The sequence below is a fragment of the Chlorocebus sabaeus genome, chromosome 15, assembly GCF_047675955.1.
Source record: "Chlorocebus sabaeus isolate Y175 chromosome 15, mChlSab1.0.hap1, whole genome shotgun sequence".
NCBI lineage: Eukaryota > Metazoa > Chordata > Mammalia > Primates > Cercopithecidae > Chlorocebus > Chlorocebus sabaeus.
Window position 1 is genome coordinate 38,847,392 of NC_132918.1, and position 20,352 is coordinate 38,867,743.

Genomic DNA, 20,352 nt, shown 5'->3' on the forward strand with positions numbered 1-20,352 from the left:
TATGATTTTTTCGGGGAGAAGGATAGAAGAGGATTCATTAAAAGCAACTAGAAAATGCAGTCAATAATCAAGAATATATGTTCTTAAAAAAAATTCCCTAGAACCTGGCAGTTTTCATTGTAAATGTCTCTGTTGTCTTGATAACTGAAATCTGTGTTATCTGTATTACAAAGAGCAGCAATAGAGCCTTCTATAGTGAACATAAGGCATGATTTGCCTGCTTTATAAATCAAACATTTATATATTTGATTTTCTTAAGGTAAGAATTACTTGTATACGTGTCTCTGTAAACTTGGGAATGTTCATTTGTTTTGTGAACACAACTAGTTCTAGACAAGTCCATCTCCCACACTCATCTATATCAAAATTACTCTGAATTGTTTTAGAATTGAACATATCTGACTGAAAATCCAACAAACATAGGAGTTAAAGAGTGTTCTTAGATTGGGGAGATAATTTGCTTTGAAAAAAGATAATTCTAAACTTTGGGCATTAAAAACTAAACATAATTAAATAACAATTTAGGTGGCTTTAATTGTGTGAAATTTTGAAAAACTTTTTCAAAAGACAGATACTTACTGAAATTTTAAACAAGCATTTTCTACTCTGCCTTTGCATTTCCCTGATTGTCCTTATCCGCGAGTTTATGTTTTGCATGCTCTTTTCTTATTTTAGGAGTTGCAAATGCTGTCATGAATTAAATATGTCATCTATGGAGTATAGCCAATCTATAAGCCAATATCATGTAATGCAGCTTAACCTTGACTTTTTTTGACAGTTGTAATCCAAATTGCTTTTGATTTCAATCCAATCCTCTTCGATAACCACAGTTTGCACAGCTTCTCAGAGTAAATCCTTTCCTATGATCTGAGTGAGGAATTCTAAAGCTCATTGTATATGTCAGGTCTTCCAGTTACGTAAGTGAAGATAATAGCAAATGTAAACTTTTTGCTTTAAAAGAAAGGCTGAATGTTTTTATGCTTTTGAACGAAGGTCAACTAAACAACAACCTAACAAAAGGCTATGCTGTCTTCAGAAACCCCACTTGCGAGAACAAGCACTCTTGCATGCATGTTCTGAGAGAATGATGTAGTGGAATGATCCAAAGTTTTAGGTCACACGGGCCTTGAGGTGAATCCTAGAATCCTCCCTGCATATCAGGGGAATTTTGACAGGTCATTTAACATTTCTATGTCTAAGTTCATCCTAAAGTGTGGCTGAAAATATCTGTCAGAGATTGTTATATGTAATAGAAGAATTACCAGATGGAAAGCACCTGGTGCAGTCCCTAGAATTTTCACACTGTAGATAATTCATTCCCTGACTAGATTTGCACTCCGGGTTTTAGATTGACACTGAGTTTTGCAAAGTTTTTCACTACTCTGGGTTCCCAAAGTCTACTGAAACAGGATTCAGGACGGAGCAGCACGAAGACAGGCAGCCTAAGCAGGAGTGGGGAGGTAAAGGAGAAAAGAGGGGTTAGCTCTAAAGGCAGAGATTGAGTTAATGGAATTTTCAAAAGAGGAATCTCAACATATTGACAGTAATCATGGGCAGTTCTAAGAATCCTGACTTTTCACTATTTTATATACTCAGGTTATATACAGAATATGGAATTTAGAGTCAGAAGACCTGTTTGGGCCTCAGTTTTCTCATCTATAAATTGTCAACAAAAATATTTCATGCTTTGTGTACTTCACGTGGTTATTAGGAGATCAAAAAATGTATTTGTGTATGAGATAAGCCTTTGAAAGTATAAAACCCAATAATAAATAAATAAATAAGTAAAATAGAAAAAAGAAAGTATAAAACCCTATACAGTTGGTTAGCTATCATGTCTTGATCTGGGAGAACTAACAATATATTGTATGCCAGAGGAGATATAAGAATTAAGACAGATCAATTACATTTAAAAGTACTACACAATCTCCAAGAAAATAATTCTCAAGGAAGTAAATACTTTCAATCTGTAAAATCAGCTTATGTCAATCATACGAAAATTCTCATAATTCTGTAGCACACACACTCACATACACACACAAATAATATTAATTATGAGAAACTCAGGACTTCTCAGAAAATGAAACTAGATTGTCAGAAAGAAAAATGAATGAACTGGAGTTTCACTCCTGGAGCTTATACCTATTATTAGCTTAAACATAATGTACTGAAAATTTAATAAAATTTCAAGTTGTTTCAGAAAACTAAATAAAATGGAGAATTCTTTTTTTTTTTTTTTAAGGTTATTCAATCAACCTCCTAATATGGACATAAACTCCAGTGGCTTGGACTCTGAACCATGATTCCTCAAAATAAAGCAAACAGTTCCTCATGACTTTATAGAGTGATTAAGCCATTGGAAATGCGTTGCACAAAAAGCGTCATACAGCACAACATAGAAAAGAGCTCCAGTTAATGCAACATGTGGAGAAAGACAGTGTGGATATACATTTAACTGTTTGGCGAAGCTCCTTAACTTTAAAACCACGTATTGAAAGTAGGAAATATAAAAACTTCTAATGGAATTCAAATGAAGAATAGTGACATAAATTAGTTAGGGCTGGAGAAAGAATAAAATGCCACTTATTTAAAATGCATGTAGTAAGAATTCAGAGGAACAGATACGTTACACATTTGGGGCATATTTCTTCAGGTTTCAAGAAAGCACTCTATTTGGAAATCAGTAGCATGTTTTGTTTACATTTGCAGAATGACAATCCACTGTTTTCTTTTTAAATTTGATTGCGATTCTAATGTTTGCTATGTCGAAGAGACTCTCAAGTGTTTTAAAAATCCTTTTATAAAAACGTTTCTTTATTTAACTCTTTTTTTTTTTTTTAAATTATACTTTAAGTTCTAGGGTACATGTACACAACGTGCAGGTTTGTTACATATGTATACTTGTGCCATGTTGGTGTGCTGCACCCATCAACTCGTCAGCACCCATCAACTCGTCATTTACATCAGGTATAACTCCCAATGCAATCCCTCCCCCCTCCCCCCTCCCCGTGATAGGCCCCTGTGTATGATGTTCCCCTTCCCAAGTCCAAGTGATCTCATTGTTCAGTTCCCACCTATGAGTGAGAACATGCGGTGTTTGGTTTTCTGTTCTTGTGATAGTTTGCTGAAAATGATGGTTTCCAGCTGCATCCATGTCCCTACAAAGGACACAAACTCATCCTTTTTTACAGCTGCATAGTATTCCATGGTGTATATGTGCCACATTTTCTTAATCCAGTCTGTCACTGATGGACATTTGGGTTGATTCCAAGTCTTTGCTATTGTGAATAGTGCCGCAATAAACATACGTGTGCATGTTTAGCAGCATGATTTATAATCCTTTGGGTATATACCCAGTAATGTCTGGGTCATATGGTACTTCTAGTTCTAGATCCTTGATGAATCGCCATACTGTTTTCCATAATGTTTACAATCCCACCAACAGTGTGAAAGTGTTCCTATTTCTCCACATCCTCTCCAGCACCTGTTGTTTCCTGACTTTTTAATGATTGCCATTCTAACTGGTGTGAGATGCTATCTCATTGTGGTTTTGATTTGCATTTCTCTGATGGCCAGTGATGATGAGCATTTTTCCATGTGTCTGTTGGCTGTATAAATGTCCTCTTTTGAGAAATGTCTATTCATATCCTTTGCCCACTTTTTGATGGGGTTGTTTGTTTTTTTCTTGTAAATTTGTTTGAGTTCTTTGTAGGTTCTGGATATTAACCCTTTGTCTGATGAGTAGATTGCAAAAATTTTCTCCCATTCTGTAGGTTGCCTGTTCACTCTGATGGTAGTTTCTTTTGCTGTGCAGAAGCTCTTTAGTTTAATTAGATCCCATTTGTCAGTTTTGGCTTTTGTTGCCATTGCTTTTGGTGTTTTAGACGTGAAGTCCTTGCCCATGCCTATGTCCTGAATGGTATTACCTAGGTTTTCTTCTAGGGTTTTTATGGTTTTAGGTCTAACATTTAAGTCTCTAATCCATCTTGAATTAATTTTCGTATAAGGAGTAAGGAAAGGATCCAGTTTCAGCTTTCTACTTATGGCTAGCCAATTATCCCAGCACCATTTATTAAATAGGGAATCCTTTCCCCTTTTCTTGTTTTTGTCAGGTTTATCAAAGATCAGATGGCTGTAGATGTGTGGTATTATTTCTGAGGACTCTGTTCTGTTCCATTGGTCTATATCTCTGTTTTGGTACCAGTACTATGCTGTTTTGGTTACCGTAGCCTTGTAGTATAGTTTGAAGTCAGGTAGTGTGATGCCTCCAGCTTTGTTCTTTTGACTTAGGATTGTCTTGGAGATGCGGGCTCTTTTTTGGTTCCATATGAACTTTAAAGCAGTTTTTTCCAATTCTGTGAAGAAACTCATTGGTAGCTTGATGGGGATGGCATTGAATCTATAAATTACCTTGGGCAGTATGGCCATTTTCACGATATTGATTCTTCCTATCCATGAGCATGGTATGCTCTTTCATTTGTTTATGTGCTCTTTTATTTCACTGAGCAGTGGTTTGTAGTTCTCCTTGAAGAGGTCCTTTACATCCCTTGTAAGTTGGATTCCTAGGTATTTTATTCTCTTTGAAGCAATTGTGAATGGAAGTTCATTCATGATTTGGCTCTCTGTTTGTCTGTTACTGGTGTATGAGAATTCTTGTGATATTTGCACATTAATTTTGTATCCTGAGACTTTGCTGAAGTTTCTTATCAGCTTAAGGAGATTTTGGGCTGAGACAATGGGGTTTTCTAAATATACAATCATGTCAGCTGCAAACAGGGACAATTTGACTTCTTCTTTTCCTAACTGAATACCCTTGATTTCTTTCTCTTGCCTGATTGCCCTAGCCAGAACTTCCAACACTATGTTGAATAGGAGTGGTGAGAGAGGGCATCCCTGTGTTGTGCCAGTTTTCACAGGGAATTTTTCCAGTTTTTGCCCATTCAGTATGATATTGGCTGTGGGTTTGTCATAAATAGCTCTTATTAGTTTGAGATACGTTGCATCAATACTGAATTTATTGAGAGTGTTTAGCATGAAGGGCTGTTGAATTTTGTCAAAAGCCTTTTCTGCATCTATTGAGATAATCCTGTGGTTTTTGTCTTTGGTTCTGTTTATATGCTGGATTACGTTTATTGATTTGCATATGTTGAACCAGCCTTGCATCCCAGGTATGAAGCCCACTTGATCATGATGGATAAGCTTTTTGATGTGCTGCTGGATCCAGTTTGCCAGTATTTTATTGAGGATTTTCACATCGATGTTCATCAGAGATATTGTTCTAAAATTCTCTTTTTTTGTTGTGTCTCTGCCAGGCTTTGGTATCAGGATGATGTTGGCCTCATAAAATGAGTTAGGGAGGATTCCCTCTTTTTCTATTGATTGGAATAGTTTCAGAAGGAATGGTACCAGCTCCTCCTTGTACCTCTGGTAGAATTCAGCTGTGAATCCATCTGGTCCTGGATTTTTTTTGGTTGGTAGGCTATTAATTGTTGCCTCAATTTCAGAGCCTGCTATTGGTGTATTCAGGAATTCAGCTTCTTCCTGGTTTAGTCTTGGGAGAGTGTAAGTGTCCAGGAAATTATCCATTTCTTCTAGATTTTCTAGTTTATTTGCGTAGAGGTGTTTATAGTATTCTCTGATGGTAGTTTGTATTTCTGTGGCGTCGGTAGTGATATCCCCTTTATCATTTTTTATTGCATCTATTTGATTCTTCTCTCTTTTCTTCTTTATTAGTCTTGCTAGTGGTCTATCAATTTTGTTGATCTTTTCAAAAAACCAACTCCTGGATTCATTGATTTTTTTTGGAGGTTTTTTTGTGTCTCTATCTCCTTCAGTTCTGCTCTGATCTTAGTTATTTCTTGCCTTCTGCTAGCTTTTGAATGTGTTTGCTCTTACTTCTCTAGTTCTTTTAATTGTGATGTTAGCGTGTCAATATTAGATCTTTTCAGCTTTCTCTTGTGGGCATTTAGTGCTATAAATTTCCCTCTACACACTGCTTTAAATGTGTCCCAGAGATTCAGGTATGTTGTATCTTTGTTCTCATTGGTTTCAAAGAACATCTTTATTTCTGCCTTCATTTTGTTATGTACCCAGTGGTCATTCAGGAGCAGGTTATTCAGTTTCCATGTATTTGAGTGGTTTTGATTGAGTTTCTTAGTCCTGAGTTCTAGTTTGATTGCACTGTGGTCTGAGAGACAGTTTGTTATAATTTCTGTTCTTGTGCATTTGCTGAGGAGTGCTTTACTTCCAATTTTGTGTTCAATTTTGGAATAAGTGTGATGTGGTGCTTAGTAGAATGTATATTCTGTTGATTTGGGGTGGAGAGTTCTGTAGATGTCTATTAGGTCTGCTTGCTGCAGAGATGAGTTCAATTCCTGGATATCCTTGTTAACTTTCTGTCTCGTTGATCTGTCTAATGTTGACAGTGGAGTGTTGAAGTCTCCCATTATTATTGTATGGGAGTCTAAGTCTCTTTGTAAGTCTCTAAGGACTTGCTTTATGAATCTGGGTGCTCTTGTATTGGGTGCATATATATTTAGGATAGTTAGCTTTTCCTGTTGAATTGATCCCTTTACCATTATGTAATGGCCTTCTTTGTCTCTTTTGATCTTTGATGGTTTAAAGTCTGTTTTATCAGAGACTAGGATTGCAACCCCTGCTTTTTTTTGTTCTCCATTTGCTTGGTAGATCTTCCTCCATCCCTTTATTTTGAGCCTATGTATGTCTCTGCATGTGAGATGGGTCTCTTGAATACAGCAGACTGATGGGTCTTGACTCTTTATCCAGTTTGCCAGTCTGTGTCTTTTAATTGGAGCATTTAGTCCATTTACATTTAAGGTTAAGATTGTTATGTGTGAACTTGATCCTGCCATTATGATATTAACTGGTTATTTTGCTCGTTAGTTGATGCAGTTTCTTCCTAGCCTCGATGGTCTTTACATTTTGGCATGTTTTTGCAATGGCTGGTACCGGTTGTTCCTTTCCATGTTTAGTGCTTCCTTCTGGGTCTCTTGTAAGGCAGGCCTGATGGTGACAAAATCTCTAAGCATTTGCTTATCTGTAAAGGATTTTATTTCTCCTTCACTTATGAAACTTAGTTTGGCTGGATATGAAATTCTGGGTTGAAAATTCTTTTCTTTAAGAATGTTGAATATTGGCCCCCACTCTCTTCTGGCTTGGAGAGTTTCTGCAGAGAGATCTGCTGTTAGTCTGATGGGCTTCCCTTTGTGTGTAACCCGACCTTTCTCTCTGGCTGCCCTTAAGATTTTTTCCTTCATTTCAACTTTGGTGAATCTGGCAATTATGTGTCTTGGAGTTGCTCTTTTCGAGGAGTATCTTTGTGGTGTTCTCTGTATTTCCTGAATTTGAATGTTGGCCTGCCCTACTAGGTTGGGGAAGTTCTCCTGGATGATATCCTGAAGAGTGTTTTCCAACTTGGTTCCATTTTCCCCCTCACTTTCAGGCACCCCAATCAGATGTAGATTTGGTCTTTTTACATAATCCCATACTTCTTGCAGGCTTTGTTCATTTCTTTTTCTTGTTTTTTCTTTAGATTTCTCTTCTCGCTTCATTTCATTCATTTGATCCTCAATCACTGATACTCTTCCTTCCAGTTGATTGAGTCGGTTACTGAAGCTTGTGCATTTGTCACTTATTTCTCATGTCATGGTTTTCATCTCTGTCTGTTCTTTTATGGCCTTCTCTGCATTAATTATTCTGGTTATCAATTCTTCCACTCTTTTTTCAAGATTTTTAGTTTCTTTGTGCTGGGTATGTAATTCCTCCTTTAGCTCTGAGAAGTTTGATGGACTGAAGCTTTCTTCTCTCATCTCGTCAAAGTCATTCTCCATCCACCTTTGATCCATTGCTGGCGGTGAGCTGCATTTCTCAGTTGATAATGCAGAAATCACCTGTCTTCTGTGTCACTTGCGCTGGGAGCTGGAGACTGGAGCTGTTCCTATTCGGCCATCTTGCTCCACCCTTATTTAACTCTTAATGTGGACCCAATCAAATGAAAGAGCACTGAATTTTGGGAAAGAAAAAATTAAAATAGAATGTCAGTCTAAATTATTTTAAATCTGTTGTGTTTATCACTTTTTTAATTCATTTATATGATTTTTAGGCACAATATGGCATTTCACATGTATACTAGTGTTTAAATTTTATATTATATTGCAACATATTTGCATATTGTTTTAGCAATATGAGGAAAGAATAAGACAGCTGATTTACTATGAGTTAGTTTTCTCATTTTGTGTAAAGAGGAACTTTATGAAGCCCAATTTGTTTCCACAGAAGCTTCTTCCTTTAAGTAGATGCAGCTTGTCTGAAGTATGACTCTATCATTTAAAAAAATAGTTCAAGCCTGTTGAAGAGGCTTTGTTATTTTTACAACCTGCCCAAACAGAATTTCATACTATAGCTTTGTTACTTGTCTATAGCCATATAATTCATTTAAACTTCATTACTTGCCAATAACCATATAATTCATTTAAAAGAGGAGAAGAAACTAGGCATTAAACAAATATCTTTACAGTATTTTAATTAAAATGTATCATGCTGATTTCTGACTAGGAAAATGAAGAATAAGTGCCAACAGGAGACACTTAAGAAACTGTTATTACTTCTTTCATCTTCCCAAAGAATTATCTGTTCTCTGTACATCAGAATTTAGGCACATCATCTTCAATTGTTTGTGTACCTATCAATTTATCCTAAGAGAATCCTAGGTCCTCCAAGATAGAGACTATTTTATTATGTTTTATTTTTCCACCATACTCAACATGTTGAATGCATTAATAACTGCACATATGAATGAATGAGTGTAGACATAATTTTTACAAAGTTTAAAAAATATTTATGAATATGATTCATGGTGAAAAAATACATTTGTACATTGGGATGCAAAACAATATTCATCTTTCAAACTCCATGTATCACTCTCTGGTGTTTTCTATTCATATCTATTTCGTTGGAAAAAATAAACTTCTCGGTGAACTAAACTGATTTTATAAACAAGTCATAAACTGTAATTTAGAAAACTAATTTGTGGAATAGAAAGAAATATAAGAGTCAGCTTATCCCTAATTTAACTTAAATACAGGAAACTAGTAAATATCAGGTATACTGACACTATCCATATCATAAAATGTTCTGGAAATACTAATAGTACAGAAAAAATTCTTGAGTGTAAATTTAAATTTTTGAAGAAGGTTTCGGGGAGAAGTTTAACTCTACTTGAACCTTAGCATTTTAGAATTTTGATTATAGAGGGAAGCTGAACATCCAAAGGTGTAGAAGGTAAGAATAAAAGCAAGAAAAAACAGACAGAAATGAGTGTAAGATGAGGAAGTATGATAAATGTAAAGATCACAGAATCAGGCTTGGATAGATAAAATGTATGAATACTAGACTGAGGACATTATTAGGACCTCAAACAACATTTTCTCTTTCTTTCTTCTTTCTTTCTTTCTTTCTTTCTTTCTTTCTTTCTTTCTTTCTTTCTTTCTTTCTTTCTTTCCTTTCTTTTATTTATTCATCTATTTTTTAGAAAATTTACTGTAACATCAGGAAGCAAAACTTTTCCCTTTGGTCAAAAGGGATAGACAGGGAACACAATTAGCCTATTACAATATTATGAAAAAGAAGTGATAAAGATTAAGCTAATTTGGAAACAACTAAAAAAGAAAAGTAACTGATTGCTTAAGAGACCAAGCAATGTAGGGAATTAACCCTTTGCATTATAAGCTCTGCCATCTGGGAGATACTGGTAGTGATGACAGGAATAGAAAAGTTAGAAATAATGGACTGTTTGAATGGGCTGTTTGAGTATTTTTGAGACACTCCTTCTCTACACTATTGACTGTTTCAATACTCAGGTTTACCTTTCAACATGAGAATGTGTAATGGTTATTTTTAGCTAAAGGTCTGCAATTTCTTTAACAATTTTCAAGTATGCTAAACTTCAGTATTGAGGCAGATTGCTGCAAACAGGCAAACATTCTGGAAATTGGGTAAATCAGATTGCTTATGGCAAAGCTCTCTAAATCTCATGGCTTACCATCACTGAGATTCAGCATATAATCTTGATTCAAAGGAAACAAACAAACCAGCAATCAAAAAATAGAGTAAAATAACAATAACAATAAATATGTAAATTCTCAAGAAGCCAACTACATCAAGGAAACATTTTAAATACTTTACAAAACTTTCACTGAAGTTACTTATTTCATTCATAATCAAAAAATTGGCCTTAGGCATAATTTTCAAAAACTGTTTTGTTTCCATTTATTAGGTTTTAGAATTTTTAAGCAAGGCTGACATTATCTCCCACTACTTTTACTGCTTTCCTATTCCCAAGTCACTAAAACTAAGAAATCACAAGAGTTGCCTCTAATAGATACTTCTGGCAAAAACCCTAAATCCAACAGATACAGAAATGTAATATAGAGCACCCTAAATCACTCAACTTAATTCTCTTTGGGCCTCAGAATATTAGTTGAGTGTTATTTTCATGACTTGTCTTATTATTATTATTATTATTATTTTGGATCTCTCTATCTAGAACAATTCAGAAGTTTTATAAATAATGTCTTTCTATGGCTGATTCATTTTAACACCATGATTTTATATAAAATGGAAATGTCTGACTTGTCATCTTTATTATTTTCTCAGACTGAAAACACACCTTCAATGAAGATAATAGTCAACGGAATAGGGTAAACATTAACATCTACAGGATTATTATGAGTTATAAAGGTGAGTGTGGCAGTCTCATACTCCAAAGAAATGAACATCTGCAACTTCAGAATGTGTTCAGATGTTTACAGCATACAAGGTATTATAATACTTCATAATTACAAAGCACCTTTCTTGAAATAAACTCTAGTCTATTTCGCTTGTTCTCATAGTTTCTTTGGAGTTGTTCCAAAGCTACATTACTGTTTATAAGGTAAAGTGTGACACACGACAAGTTCCTACAAAATCTATCTGAATTGAAGAAAGGAGATCAAAAGCTAAGCAAGCTGAGTAGATGTCTCTGTGTGAGAAAGACCTCTTCTGTTGTGATCTGCAGAACTAATGAAAAGAATTTTTGCAGACACCACAGCATTGGGCTGCAGTGGGTTCTGCCTTTTAGTCTTGAGAAATTATTGTTTCAAAATATCCTCACTGAATGTCAGAAATGCCCTAAGAGTCATTTTTCCTCCTAGGTCCTAATGGCTCTTAACTTATATTAAAATGTTTTCTGGATGTATATAAGTGCTAATAATGACAATCTTTAGAAAAAATCCTGAATTACATGTCATGGATTATTAAAACTTTACAGGAACAATTTACTTCTGGCAGGTCAAACAAAACTGGAACTTAGTAAGCATATTACCCCAGTGCTGCCTATTAGAAATGTCTTATGAATTCGTAAAAACATCTAAAATATTATTCTTCCTAAGTGGCAGCATATCTTATAAAGAGCTAATTATTCAGAATTGAGTCACTTTCTCTGTTCTTTGCAATGAGTTTAAGTGATAGGAAGAGAGAGGTGGTGTTAAATATCACAGATTCAATGACCATCCAGTCACAGAAGTGGTTTAATTCTAGAAGGGTCTGAAAATAGTAATAGGATTATTAACAAAATATGTTATAGGATAACAGTAAGGATTGACTGGAATTGCTTATGTAAAGTTTCTGGAACTCTTTTTTTTTTTTTTTTTTTTTTTTTTTTGAGACGGAGTCTGGCTCTGTCACCCAGGCTGGAGTGCAGTGGCCGGATCTCAGCTCACTGCAAGCTCCGCCTCCCGGGTTTACGCCATTCTCCTGCCTCAGCCTCTGGAGTAGCTGGGACTACAGGCGCCCGCCACCTCGCCCGGCTAGTTTTTTGTACTTTTTAGTAGAGACGGGGTTTCACCGTGTTAGCCAGGATGGTCTCGATCTTCTGACCTCGTGATCCGCCCGTCTCGGCCTCCCAGACTCTTTTAGCTAGTCACAAAGTTAGGGCTGAGGTGCTCTGCATCTTTCGCATCCTGCCACAGATAATTCTGTAAAATCTGCAGAGATGGTGGGTAGTAGTGTTACACTATGCTTTAAAAAAAAAAAAATCACAGTCCATCTGAAGTACAACCACATTCTCATAAATCACAGATGTGTTCATTATCAAAAGGACCCTCAAGTTTGAAGTAATTTCAAAGTCTGGTAGGCCTATCTCATGAGCAGATTGAAAAAGCCACACATGTGATCTGATCTGACAGCACCTGGGAGATATACTTCTGCCCTGAAACTTTTAATGGCGCTTCTTTTAGGGGAACACTTTTTATTTGAAATCTTTCTTGGTACAGATAAAAGTGTGGTCGCTTTGACTGCAGAGGCGGCCCTGGAGCTCCTTCTGCTCCAGTGTCTGGGGCAGTACTGAAGAACACAGGTAGTTTTAAAAAGCGTAAAATCATTTTTGACGTTTAGTGCCCTGCAAATAATCATTCTTTTTTGAAATCACCTGTTTATTTTCCTCAGAAACAAGATAGAAACCTACATACGAAGAGGGGCTTTCAATAGCAGAGTTTCCAGTAATAAGCAGGAAATTCTCTAGCCTTTAAAAAATGGAATAAATTAAATCTTGCTTTTTTGAAAGACCACATATATTACTGTTTCTAAATTTTCCTAGAAAAAATAAAGCCTTTGCTTAAAAAAATGCAGCATTATATAACTATGAAATCCATAGATCTTTTATACATTTGATATGTACGTCAGTTCTAAGCCAAATGCACATAAATTAAACCACCATAAAATACGATATATATAATTATAAAAAATAATGTTATTCAGAAATAAAGTGCTATAAAAAGAGGCTGAGATATCAAAGATACACCTCTTTTTCATTTTCTATCTCCTCAGGCATGGGTTAATGTGAAGTTATACACTGTTCTATTCTAATTAAAAATACTTAATAATCTTTGGAGGAAAAACCTGCTTATTTCCACACTTGCAGATTTTTAATACATGTAATTTATTGGTGAAATTGAGAGCATACGCCACCTTTGGGATCTAAAGTGTTGCAGTTAATAGTAATTCTGTTTACCATGATAATGACAATCATATAACTTTACAATTTAATAGGTGGGATCTAAAAAATAGTTTTATGTGTCAGTTTATTTTTGATGAGTTTAATGTAATTGGCTGCATATTTTGTGACTTACTTATCTGTATTTAGTACTATCTTTTCTTTCCTTTTTCTTTTTCTTTTTTTTTTTTTTTTTTTTGAGACAGAGTCTCACCCTGTTGCCCAGGCTGGAGTGTGGTGGTGTGATCTCGGCTCACTGCAACCTCCACCTCCCCAGTTCAAGCAATTCTCCTGTCTCAGCCTCCTGAGTAGCTGGGATTACAGGCACCCACCACCAAGCTCAGCTAATTATTGTATTTTTAGTAGAGATGGGATTTCACTGTGTTGGCCAGGCTGGTCTCGAACTCCTAACCTTGTGATCTGCCCACTTTGGCCTCCCAAAGCGCTGGGATTACAAGCGTGAGACACCGCGGCCAGTCAGTGCTATCTTTTCAAGGTTCCTTTTTTTTTTTTTCAGTCAATAAATTTGGACTGTGCACTTCTAACTAACTTGATACAGGTCCAGACAAAGCTAAGAGTCTAGGTAAGCAGTCAGTCCAGTTGTGGATTTTGTCAGAAAAATGACTTTGGCAACTCATATAGAGAGACTATGCTCAGGTTCCTGCATCCATAAAAATTGGTATAATAACACTCATTCCCCTTTTATTTTGCAGACATCATAAAGATAAATAAGATAATTAAAGGAAACTCAAATATATGGACATAAACATATAAACCTGAAGTAGGACTGTTATTATAATGATGATAAACAATGAGCATATTCAAAAGCTGAGTAATTAATACAAACTGTCCAAGACCATTTTTAAATATTGCATGCATATGGAAACTCGGAAAGCAAGAAGGAATCACAAGCTGGGCCACTGGGAAAGTTTGAGAGCCCTAATCCTGCCAGAGGCACTGTAGGGTGTAGTCACTTGCAACAGTCCTGTCTGACAACTCCCAGGTGCGTAGATAGATTTGCATCTTTCCCACCAGCCTGTGCTGAAAAAGTCTTCCCTGCTATTTAAAAACAGGCATGGTTCCTCTCACTTCTGGTAGGTGTAAAGGCCAGAGGCCTAATAGGACAAATAACCTTTCCTTCTCCGACCCCAGAAAATATCCATATTAATTGGAATTCAATATTGAAATGTACTACTTTTGCATACATCTAAAACTTGCAGCCTCTGGCTTCATGATGAGTCAGAGGGCAAATGGGAAAGACAGTGGATAGGTCCTGAAACAATGCTTTGAAAGTTTTCTGCATCTCTGTGAGCAGCTAGGCTTTCTACTGCTTGTACCATTAAAGTTGAATATAAAACTGTCATTTAAAGAAAAAGTGCCAGAGCATCTCTTTCCTTCCTGGCTGTATTGGGGATCCATTGACGCTTCCACAGAGAAGTCTCCTTTGAAGTCCCCTTTCTGACCAGGTTTCTCTTCCAATTATTTTCTTCTTCTTCAGCTTTGAATTTATTCTTGTTCATACTTATCTCAGTTGCAAGTTTTCACTTATCTGGAGGATTATTTGATTAGTGCCTTCCTTGCCAACTGGAGAGTAAATTAGAATACATCAGGGGCTATATTTATTTTCACTAGGGCTGCCATATTTATCACAAACAAGTAAGCAAATAAAATAAAAAATTACAGGACACTCAGCTAAATTTGAATTTCAGATAAATATAGAATAATTTTTAGTACCAAAATGCTGTTTATCTAAAATTCAAATTTAACTGGGAATCCTACATTTTATCTGGCAACATTTTTAGTCACAGTTTACCTTCAGGGCTTATCATAGTATTAAGAATATTGTAAGAGTTCAATTAAAATGTCTTGAATGGATGAATACCAGACTGCAAGGAGGAAGGAAAGTATCCTAACATTTTAGACAGTTGCAAATATATAAGATTGCATACTTGGATACTTACAATTCATTTCCAAAAACACTTCCTCAAAGTAAATTTTCAAAAGCAAGGAACAACCCATAGAGCTCACAGATAAAACTTTTATGAGTAGTAGTCAGTAAAAATGTCATACTACAATTCCACCATCATCATATTTTTGATTCTCCTGATTTCTATACAGAAAAGGTAACAAAAATCATATACACATCACATAATTAACTAAAAACCAAATTTGAAGCAAAAAGACTCTCTTCATTTTTTACAGTGTTGATCGAAATACAGCAGGTGGAGCTTACAATGTGTAGTTGTAAGTAGAAACATTCACTAGAGATCAAGGGATGTAGAAATAGACAGGAAAACTGGCAAATAACCCTCATAAGGTTTTGAGTGTACCTCAGATATTGTTCTTTGTCATCATTATTATAATTATTTGACCTAATTGCTGTCTATAAATTACAAAGCAGATTATTGTTTTCTCAGATCCTTTCATGTTTCTCTATTCTTTCATTAATTTCAACAAATACTGAATGTCTATTGTGTGTAAGACAATGTCTGAAACAGAAAATAAAAATCTGTGTAAATGTGTTAAAGACTTACATAAAAAGTATTCTTATGTGGAAATGCACACATTTTTTTCCAAAAAGAATTTGCTAACTTTGGAAAGGCAAAGATAGCAAAGCACAGAAAGAATCCATTATGATGAGAGTACAAGTTAAGACATGTGGAATGAGAGTGAATTCCCTCCTATATACGTGTAGTTTGGCTCCTTACCCTCCATAAGCTATACATTAGCCATTTCATTTGTTTGAATATTTCATTTTAGAACACCATTAATAAAATAAATTACACCATGAGTTCAAATTTCTACTGCTGTATATAAGCATACTTCTACTTTGCTCTTTTCTTAGAGGTGAAGGGATCCAGTAACACTCTCCTCCTTGTAACAATGCTTTAGAAAACCACTTTGTGGTAGATTAAAGATGAGCTACAGATTTTTTACTGTCCCTTGCACAGGAGGTGGAGCTAAATTCCTGTTTCCTTGAACCCGGGCTGGCCTTACTGAAATGTTTCCTTCTTTTCTATATACGTTGACACAGTGTGTCTAAGATTGTAGGTTTCCTTTCTTTCATTCTTTTTTTAAAGTGTTTGGTAGAACTTGCTGGAAAAGCCATATCTGAATTTGTTTTAGTTTTGTTTTTGTTTTGTCAGATTTTTCACTAGGGATTCAAACACTTTAATGGTTATGGGACTATGGTGTTTTTTCTTTCTTTTTTAATTCAGTTCCCAGGAATTTGACCAATTTATGTAAGTTTTCAAATTTACTGGCATAAAACTCTTCATAACACCTTTATATTATCTTTAAAAATTTCTGCATCTGTTATGTTTCTCTTTTATTGTTAAACTTAATTATTTAAGCTTCCCTATGTCTTTCTCACTACCTCCTCAATCTCCCTTTCCTTCTCCTCCTTCTCCTTCTCTTTCTTCTTTCTTTAAAGTTGCCATAGTTTTCCCAAAAAAATAGTAATATGTTTTTGGCTTTGTTTATTCTTTCTATGCATTTTTCTTTTCTGTGTTAATTTCTCCATTTTCTCTTCTGCTCATAAGGATGAAAGGTTGAACGTATACTGCATGGTCAACTAGCAGTGTGTCTCACACCCAATTGGAAACTGCATTCATGTACCCTAGAGAGCTAAAGAAAAGCAAAAATTTCATAAAAACACAATTTCAAAGGTGAAATTCAATAGATTATCTATTTTAAAATTGTATATTTTTTAGTAGAGAATTTGTCCTGGCCCTGGCCCTTGGAAAATAATTTCTAAACTCTTAGGAATATCCCCAGTGATAGGAGTGTCTTTGTTATTCATGGGAGCCTTGTTAACCACATCTGCTAATTTATGCTAACAAAGTGACTCCTGGTGGATACTTCTGACCATACCTGTTAGCTTAGGCTAATGAGGTGACCCATGATGGGCCTTTTGGGCCATGTGATATCAGCCTGAGCTCTGAGAAGTAGGAGGATAGAGACTGAGAGCAACCATGTGGGCAACCAATTAATCCATCAATCATGCCCAAGTCATGAAGCTTCAATAAAGAGTCTGGGTACTGAAGCACAGGCGGGCTTTCTGGGTTGTCAATTCTCTAAGCATATTGTCACACATTTATACCAGGAGGATAATATTTCCTCAGGGCAATGGAAGACTTGTGTTTGGATCTCTCTAGACTGTGCTCTATGGGTGTCTCTTCCCTTGTTTGATTTTAATACATCCCTTTCCAGTTTCAAACCATAACTGTATGCATAATAGCTCTCAGTGAGTCCTATGTGTCCTTCTAGCAAATTATCAAAGCTGGTGGTGGTTTTGGGAAACTCCTGTCAGAAGTCTTACATACAATTGGCAGTTTAGAGAGCTGTGTCCCCAAATCTTGAAGTTTGGCTCACTATAAATATTTAGTGTCAGAAGAAGTGAGATTCACTAGAATAATCCTGAGTCACTGAAATATGTGGTTTGGGAAGAGAAAGAATGAAAGGGCAAATGATAATAAACTTTTGCTTCTTGGATGACTACAGGGTCAGCTATGGTATGAAACTACTGTTGTACCTCAGTTCATTATTGCAGATAAAACTTATGAATGGAATTTTGAAATAATAGCTCCAACTCCCAGACAGTTGGTTCACTGCATACATAAGGAAATTCAAAGTAGAAAAAAAGCCAACTATACCATCCCTTGGTTATGACTATCAGTAATAGTGAAAACAAAAGTAAGGGAGAATGTTTGGAGTGGGTCCCGACACTAGGCCAAACTTAGATTCTGGCTGGCCCAAACTACAGCCTCTGGCTGCAGAGCCCCTACTAATAGGAAAAAATAAAAATAAAAGTGAAGGAACATGTTAGGGCAGATCCTCATGCTTAGATTCTGGCTGGTCTAACCTACAGCCAATAACCTCAGAGCTACTTTCAAAGTAAAATAATTATGCTGAAACAACAGATCACAAACAAGATCAGAATGATTTTTAAGAGAATGAGCAAAACAAAGGGGTAAGAGACAAGAGACTCATTCCAGCTAGGCAGAAATCTTTTTTTTTTTTTTTTTTAATTATACTTTAAGTTCTGGGATACACGTGCAGAATGTGCAGGTTTGTTACATAGGTATACACTTGCCATGGTGGTTTGCTGCATCCATCAACCCGTCATCTACATTAGCTGTTTCTCCTAATGCTATCCCTCTCCTAGCCTCCAACCCCCCGACAGGCCCCAGTGTGTGATGTTCCCCTCCCTGTGTCCATGTATTCTCATTGTTCAACTCCCACTTACAAGTGAGAACATGTGGTGTTTTGTTTTCTGTTCCTGTGTTAGTTTGTTTAAAATGATGGGTGAATCTTTAAATAGGCCTGATTACTGGCTCAGGCCTATAATCCCAGCCCTTTGGGAGGACAAGATGGGTGGATCACGTAAGATCAGGTGTTTGAGACCAGCCTGACCAATATGGTGAAACCCCAACTCTACTAAAAATACCAAAATTAGCCGGGTGTGGGGGCACGTGCCTGCAGTCCCTGCTAATCGGGAAGCTGAAGCAGGAGAATCACTTCAGCCCTGGACGTGGAGTTTGCAGTAAGTGGAGATTGTGCCACTGTACTCCAGCCTGGGTGATAGAGCTAGACTCTGTCTCAAAAAAGAAAAAGAAAAGAAAAGAAAAGAAATATTTAAATAGTTATTAAGAAATTAGATGAATAAATCAGACATTGATGGGATGAAGATGAAAGTCTTAATGCAACACTCTTGGAAGTGGGGTGGACCAATGGGAACCCCTGCTGGTCTCCAACATTGAAGGACCATAAACAAATTTGCTTTGTTCACCCTAGTTTGGAATAGTATAAAAAGCCACAAGAAAATAATGACAACGAGAAACCTAACCTTCAATTGCCTGGAGTGATAATTCTACAATCTAAGCAAGATTAAAGACTATTGAGAAGACCTGGATTCCTTAGCCCAACTCCCAGCTGGGAAACAAAGGTCATACGCACTTGAATGAGTAAAATGGCCGGGGGGTAGAAAAGAAACATGTCTAGGATTCCTTGACATAGAAGCTGCATGTACTATAGGTCAAAAGCCTGTTGTTGAAGTGCTAACCCCGCCTACAGTTAGATTGGGAGGATATAGCAATGCAATGGTTAATAAACTAAAGATGGGGCTGGGCTCAGTGGCTCATGCTTGTAATCCCAGAACTTTGGGAGGCTGAGGTGGGTAGATCATATGAGATCAGGAGTTCAAGACCAGCCTGGCCAACATGGCGAAACTCCCTCTCTACTAAAAATACAAAATATTAGCCTGGCATGGTAGCACACCTATAAAGCCAGCTACTCATGAAGTTGAGGCAGGAGAATCACTGGAACCTGGGAGACAAGGTTGCAATGAGCCAAGATTGTGCCACTGTACTCCAGACTGGGTGATAAAGCAAGTCTCTATCTATTTAAAAAAAAAAAAAGAGGAAGAAGAAGAAGAAAACGGAAAAAAAGGACACTATTAAGAGAATGAAAAGACAACTCACCCATGGAATAGGAAAAAATATTTGTAAATCACATCTAACACAGGATTATTATACAGAAGATATGAATTTCTATAACTCAACAACAACTCAAGAATTTTGGAGGCCAGGCGCAGTGGCTCACTCCTGTAATCCCAACACTTTGGGAGGTGAAGGTGGGCAGACCACTTGAGGTCAAGAGTTTGAGACCAGCCTGGCCAACATGGCAAAACCCCGGCTGTACTAAAAATACAAAATAAAAGAAACCATTCATGATGGTGCATGCCTGTAATCTCAGATACTCGCGAGGCTGACACAGGAGAATCTCTTGAACTTGGGAGGCAGAGCTTGCAGTGGGCAGAGATTAAGCTGCTGCACTCTAACCTGGGTGATGGAGCAAGACTCTGTCTCAAAATAAATAAATAAATAAACTAAAGATGAAAAGTTAGATAAGGATTGAAATGTTTGAATGGACTTTAAGTGGAGCAATTGCATCTCCTTTATCTGAATGTATTATTAAAGACGGATATTCTGTATCACTGGGGGATATTTATCTTACTTATTGTAAAACAGAAGGTATGTCAATCTGCCCATTTTCCCATATTGATTGGACATACAAATAGGAACAATAAGTTTTTGGGAACCCAGAAAACTGATTAATTTGAAATATAGACCAGAAACTGGAGTGCTGGTATGGATACATTCTCAGTACAATAGGCCCATGTGGAACACAGACTGGTGCTTATGGCAAAAGCCTGCAGGTGCTTCCTAGTAATGACCACTGAGATTTTGGACCTGAAAAATATCCATTGAGAGACAACTAGCTTGCTATTGTGTGTCATTTAA

General features: G+C 36.4%; 1 long non-coding RNA gene across 1 annotated transcript in view; it reads left to right on the forward strand.

Moving 5' to 3' along the window:
• LOC103241455 (uncharacterized) overlaps positions 1 to 2,399 on the forward strand; it is a 49,095-nt gene extending 46,696 nt beyond the window's left edge. The window contains exon 3 of the long non-coding RNA XR_005241873.2: positions 2,243 to 2,399. This is a non-coding gene — a long non-coding RNA (uncharacterized lncRNA). The remainder of the gene's footprint in view (positions 1 to 2,242) is intronic.
• Positions 2,400 to 20,352: the final 17,953 nt, after the last annotated feature.